The sequence below is a fragment of the Nansenia antarctica genome (assembly GCF_963989245.1).
Source record: "Nansenia antarctica genome assembly, chromosome: 4".
NCBI classification, from domain to species: Eukaryota; Metazoa; Chordata; class Actinopteri; order Argentiniformes; family Microstomatidae; genus Nansenia; species Nansenia antarctica.
Window position 1 is genome coordinate 24,983,593 of NC_137689.1, and position 6,465 is coordinate 24,990,057.

General features: G+C 45.8%; 1 pseudogene across 1 annotated transcript; it reads left to right on the top strand.

Annotated features, from left to right (window-relative positions):
* The first annotated feature begins 672 nt into the window (after positions 1 to 672).
* Positions 673 to 5,169, top strand: LOC308155915 (H-2 class II histocompatibility antigen, A-U alpha chain-like; annotated as a pseudogene). Its single transcript has 4 exons — positions 673 to 730; positions 1,495 to 1,743; positions 4,566 to 4,847; positions 5,048 to 5,169. The product of its transcript is annotated as an H-2 class II histocompatibility antigen, A-U alpha chain-like (transcript).
* Positions 5,170 to 6,465: the final 1,296 nt, after the last annotated feature.

A 6,465-nucleotide genomic window follows, 5' to 3' on the forward strand; every position in this document is an offset into this window, starting at 1 on the left:
AGCAGCTGATGGGATCCACTGGCTCAGGCTGCTGGGATGCAATTCAATCATTTTACCACCATAAGCCACAACTAACATCATAAGCCACAACTAACATCATGAGCCACAACTAACAACTAGTTACAACTAACAACTAGTCACAACTAACATCATAAGCCACAACTAACATCATAAGCCACAACTAACATCATAAGTCACAACTAACAACTAGTCACAACTAACATCATAAGTCACAACTAACATCATAAGCCACTACTAACATCATTGATGATATGTCATAAGTGATCCACTTCATACAGTACTGTACAGCAACCTATACACAACTTAAATTCAACTCAAATACAATGTTTTTAAATGAAAAATATGACTGGGACTGCCCCACTCAGCAAAAATAACTTTAAAAAAAAAAAAGCAATTGATGCTGTTTAGGCAATAATTAGTCAATCACCCCTCAGATGATTCTCCATATACCAGACAAGCCTGAACAGCAATGTGAGTGTCTACCTAGCAACAACTGACAAACAAACTCTGATTAGTTCTACTGTGCAAGAGGCTGCCTCCGGGGAAACAAAAAAAAACTCAGTTCCCTCTCAGTGAAGTTTGACGCTGGTCAGAAGGTAACTCTGGTTCTCTGTGTCCTCCTGTCTCTACACGGCCGTCTGTAAAGTGAACATGAAGGGTTCTGTGACCGTCCTCATCCTCTCCTGCCTGCTCCGTGTGGAGGCCAAAGGTAAGTGTCTGAACAGGTGATTATTGAGATGATTCTGTCGCCAAAAAGTGCTGCTAGGTTACCCGAAACCTACAGTATGGTCATGTTTGTCAGCCTGATTTAAACATTTGCAGCTACTTCATGTAGGCCTATGAGGAGATCATTCAAATGTTGGTTCCACCACTAAGTAAGCCGAGTGGCACAGATGCAGGCGGTCACATCTTTAACAAAGTGTTACCAAAGCTTCATAAACCCGTCATTAGGCATACATTAGTAGGTGTTTCACAAATAATTTATGAGTACATGTTATACTATATTAATGTGAGCATAAGGGTTAGGCTGTACCACACTTGACAAACCATCAGGTCTAAGGATCGATGGTATCATTGTCCTAGAAGGGGTATATTGTATATAAGGTCAAGAGTTGAAATCCCACCTGGGAACACCACCACTAGTGTTCCCTTGAGTAAGGCACTTAGCCCTAAGTTACTCCAGAGAGAATGTCCCTGTAATCTGTAATTGTAAATTGCTTTGGATAAAACCATCTGCTAAATGGTAAAAATGTAAAATGTAATGTAAATGTATCTTTCATAACACTATGTCATGTATTTCTAACAACTCTTCATGAAATTGAGAATCTAAATATTGTAATTGATTATGCATTAATGATCTTCTACAACCCTACTATCGGCATTACGATTTCTATTTGATGCTACTCTGTAAAACATTGATGGATCTGAATCTGATATATCTATATTCATAATGTTTCTTGTGTCTGTTTTCAGTTCTACATGTTAATATATTCACAAACGGATGCTCAGATATAAAGGGATATGCGATGTATGGACTTGATGGTGATCAGATCAGGTATGCAGACTTTGTGAAAGGGAAATCAGAGATGTCTCTTCCTCCATTTGCTGACCCATTTAAACCGCCAGATGACACCTATCAGAACGCTGTAGCTAACCTGCAAATGTGCAAATGAAACTTGGCTGTTCTTAATAAAGTATTCAACAACCCACCAGAGGCCATAGGTAAGTGAACATTTCAGATACATTTAATTCAAATCATAATATCCTTCAGATTTTGTTTCGTTTGTTTCGACTATTGTACATTATTTTGTATGAAACAGTCAAATATCAAGTTGTTCAGGATATAAGACAATGACACCAGCATGAATAGCAAACAAAAGAACAAGTCTTAATCTGTATTACACTTCATGGCCTACTCATAGCCTACTCATATAATGTTAATGTTAATGTTAATTTTATTTATAATGCGCCCCCCATCCAACTTTTACATCGGCCCGGGTAAAGGAACAGATAAAGACAAGGACAAGGACAAGGAACACAGAAAGCAAACAGACACAGACTACTTAAACGAACATCTCAAGGGATACAATTTACAACAAATAGGGAGTAGACTTAGGGAACATCATTGAGGAAGAGGTGGGTTTTTAACTTGGCTCTAAAGGAGTCCAGAGTGGGGGCAGACTTGATGGCGGAAGGGAGCGCGTTCCACAGGGTCGCTGCTATCACCGCAAAGGCACGGTCACCCTTCCTCTTGAGGTTGGTGCGGGGGACCCTCAGGCTGAGTTGGGCGTCGGACCTGAGCCTGGGCCTTGAGGTGGAAGACAGGTCCAGGAGGTCCTTGATGTAGGGTGGGGCGAGACTGTTGAGAGCTTTGTAGACAAAGGTGCAGATCTTGAACTTCACTCTCTTCTTTACTGGGAGCCAGTGAAGGGAGATGAGGACAGGGGAGATGTGGTCCCTCATTTTAGTGCCTGACACCAGCCTGGCAGCGGCATTTTGGACTAGCTGCAGGCGGTAGATGGTCTTATCAGGAAGTCCAGCATAGAGTGAGTTGCAGTAGTCGAGCCTAGATGAAATTAGCATGAGGACGACCCTCCTCAGGTCACTGGGGGTGAGGAAGGACTTGATCTTGGCTATGATACGTAGTTGGTAGAAACATGACTTCACGACGGAGCTCACTTGTCGGTTAAGGTTGAGCTCGGAGTCAAAGATGACACCGAGGTTCTTGACATGTGGTCTGACAAGGGTGGACAGGCTTCCCATGTTGGTGCTGAGCTGAGTGATGGCGGTGGTGTTGCCGATGAGGAGGATTTCCCCCTTGCTCTCATTCAGCTGTAGGAAGTTCTGGGCCATCCACTCCTTCACATCGTGGAGGCAGTCCATCAGGCGCATCAGATCGGCGGGGTCGTCAGTGTTGATTGATAAGTAAAGCTGGGTGTCGTCCGCATAGCAGTGGAATGAGATCTGGTAGCGTTGAGGGATTAGACAGAGGGGGAGCATGTAGAGGGAGAACAAGATGGGACCGAGGATGGAGCCCTGAGGGACCCCACAGGTGAGGTTGGCTTGTCTGGAGGAGCTGTCTGCTATGTGGACGGCGTAGGTTCTATTGCTGAGGTAAGACTTGAACCAGGACAAGGCGGTGTCGGTGATGCCAACCTCCTGCTGGAGTCGATTAAAGAGGATGGCATGGTCTATGGTGTCAAAAGCTACGCTGAGGTCCAGGAGGACCAGGGCAGCACATTTCCTGGAGTCTGCGATGAGGAGGAGGTCGTTCCAAACCTTTAAAAGTGCCGACTCAGTGCTGTGGCCAGGTCTGAAGCCAGACTGAAACTTCTCCAGGATGTTGTTCTGTTGGAGGTAGGGCCATAGCTGGCTGAGGACAGCCTTTTCCAGGAGCTTGGCCACGACTGGGAGCTTGGAGATGGGTCTGTAGTTACTGAGGTTGGAAGGGTCCAGGTTGGGTTTCTTAAGGAGAGGCTGTACCACTGCTTGTTTGAGGGTGGGCGGAACAATACCAGTGGCCAGCGAGCTGTTGATTATTGAGAGGATGTGTGGCCCTACTGTGTCGAACACCTCTTTGAGGAGGGGGGTAGGGATGGGGTCCAGAGGCGATGAGGCCGGCTTCAGTACAGCGGCCATCTTGGATAGGGCTGGTAGAGTGAAGGGACAGAAGCTGGAGAACGTGGATGAACATCCCAGTGTGGTGGCTAAGTCCTTGGTGGAGTGCGGGATGTTTTTTCTGATATTGGTGACTTTATCAGAAAAAAAGGATAAAAATTCCTCGCACTTAGCCGGGGATGGATCCTGGATGACGGTAGGGGGGGGTGAACAACGGTGTTGATCGTCCTGAATAACACTCTGGGGTTGTGTGAGTTAATGGAGATGAGAGTGGCAAAGTACTTAGCCCTTTCAGTCTTTACGACCTTCTGATAGGTCCTCTGCTTTTCCCTCAAAATCTCGAGCGAGATGGTCAGCCCGTCCTTTTTCCACCTGCGTTCCGCCTGTCTCCACGCTCTTCTCTGAGATCTGATGGTGTCGTTGAGCCAAGCCGTGACCCTGGGTTTGGGCTTTTTCAGGGTAAGCGGGGCTATCGAGTCGAGGATGGAGCGACAGGAGGTGTTGAACATGGAAGTGAGTTCCTCTGGGTCAGATGGTGCCTCCCCTGCCCTGGTGTTTTGGGCGGCCATGAAGGCAGAGGAAAACCTTGGGGCTGTCTGGGCGTTAATGCATCGAGAGAGGCGAGCAGAGGATTGGGTAGAGGGAGGACTCATATAGCCTACTCATATAGCCTAACCTACTCATATAGCATATTCATATAGCATACTCATATAGCCTACTCATATAGCCTAGCTTACTCAAGCCTACTCATAGCCTAGCCTACTCATACAACCTACTCATATAGCCTTCTCATGAACTGACAGAACAGATTCAATGCTCATAAGAGGCACCCTAATGATTACCCAAGGCTCCCCACCGTGTCCAGATATGCCAGCATGATCAGTGTTTTCAGAGGGGAAGGTGATACTAACTGGGTTCCCCTACAGACGCTCCTCACAGCTCCATCTATCCCAGGGACGATGTGGAGCTGGGGACGGAGAACACTCTCATCTGTCACGTCAACGGATACTACCCTCCACCTGTGACAGTCTGGTGGACCAAGAACAACAATAACGTGACAGCGGGGGTGAGAATCAGCAGTCCCTACCCCAACAACGACCGAACTTTCAACCAGTTCTCCAGCCTGACCATCACCCCAGAGGAGGGAGACATCTACAGCTGCAGTGTGGGACACAAGTCTCTCACTGAGCCCCTTACACGGATATGGGGTGGGTCTCATTTAATGGACTGTTGAACAACTTCATTGTACAGAATTATTAAACTGTCAATGAAGCAGCATACAGTATAAGTGTAAATTGAATATTTACAGTAAGCTATTTCATGATTTGTTAATACAGTGTGTGTGTGTGTGTGTGTGTGTGTGTGTGTGTGTGTGTGTGTGTGTGTGTGTGTGTGTGTTCCTCCCCAGAGCCCGAGGTGAACCAGCCCAGTGTGGGTCCTGCTGTGTTCTGTGGCGTGGGCCTGACTCTGGGGCTGCTGGGAGTGGCTACTGGAACATTCTTCCTCATCAAAGGAAACGAGTGCAACTAAGATCTCAATCAGAGGGGCTGAGAAGACACTAGGGACACTCATGGAAACATCATTTTTGTACTTAATTAAACTTATATCATAATGTCTACTGGTGTACTGATATAGTCATAACATACTAACACAATATCAATGCTTTGCACTATTAAGAATGGGCCACCAATCTAATGTCAGTTCTTTTACATTCACAGTATTCAAGATCGTTTTTTTGGTTGTTTTTTTTGTTATTGATCAATATCAATAAAACGTAATATCAATACTATGTGCGTTTTGCTTTACTTAACATTTGACAGTTTGTACACAGTTTTATATCTAATTTTAATAATTTTCACACCAAGAGAACCAAAGGGTTGAAAAATACCAAAACAACGTTACTCTTGCCGTAACCACTTACACATGGGGCGACTAGTGCAGGAGGTAGAGCCGGCGTCTAATGGTCGCATGGTCGGAGGTTTGGTTCGAGACCCGGCTGGCCACGTGTCTGGCCTTGGGCCAGCGCCTTGCATGGTAGCTTGCTTGTGTGAATGTGTGAATAAGAGGCCATTGTACCCTTCACCCCCCTTTAACCTTCTCCTCTGCAGGGACCTTATATTAGTCACAGCACCAATGTGACCAAATTGTTTTGAACCATTGACTTATATAATATCTAACATATCCATCTCCAAAATAGAAATGGGTGATCCTAACCCTAACCCTCATAGAGGTGATCCATTCTGCCCTGGTCTTTACATACATTACTCATGCATACAAAATACTTGATACATCAGATGGAAATATTGGAACCCAAATGTACATTAAAATATAGTTGGCCAGATGAAATGCTAAATGTATAGTACGTTTCAATGGGGCAACATGCTTTTTGGCATCATTCTAATTTAGACTGCTGTACCACCAAGTAACCAAGGGACAATCAGGGGCTTCAAACTCTCTCTAGCTGTTCCTCTGGTTTAACCTTCAGGTCTCCTGCTAGCAGGTTTACTCAGCATGTGAGTGTGATTCCCTGAGACAGTTTTGCTGCTGTTCCTTGTGGAGAGTTGAGCCTGCCTGTTGGTGATGAGGTGGGTCAGGTAGGGCTACTATAGGATACAGCCTGCCTGTTGGTGATGAGGTGGGTCAGGTAGGGCTGCTATAGGATACAGCCTGCCTGTTGGTGATGAGGTGGGTCAGGTAGGGCTGCTATAGGATACAGGCTGCCTGTTGGTGATGAGGTGGGTCAGGTAGGGCTACTATAGGATACAGGCTGATTAACAGGTCAGGTGGTCACAACAGTATCCTGGCAGGGTTAGGGTTAGTGAGATG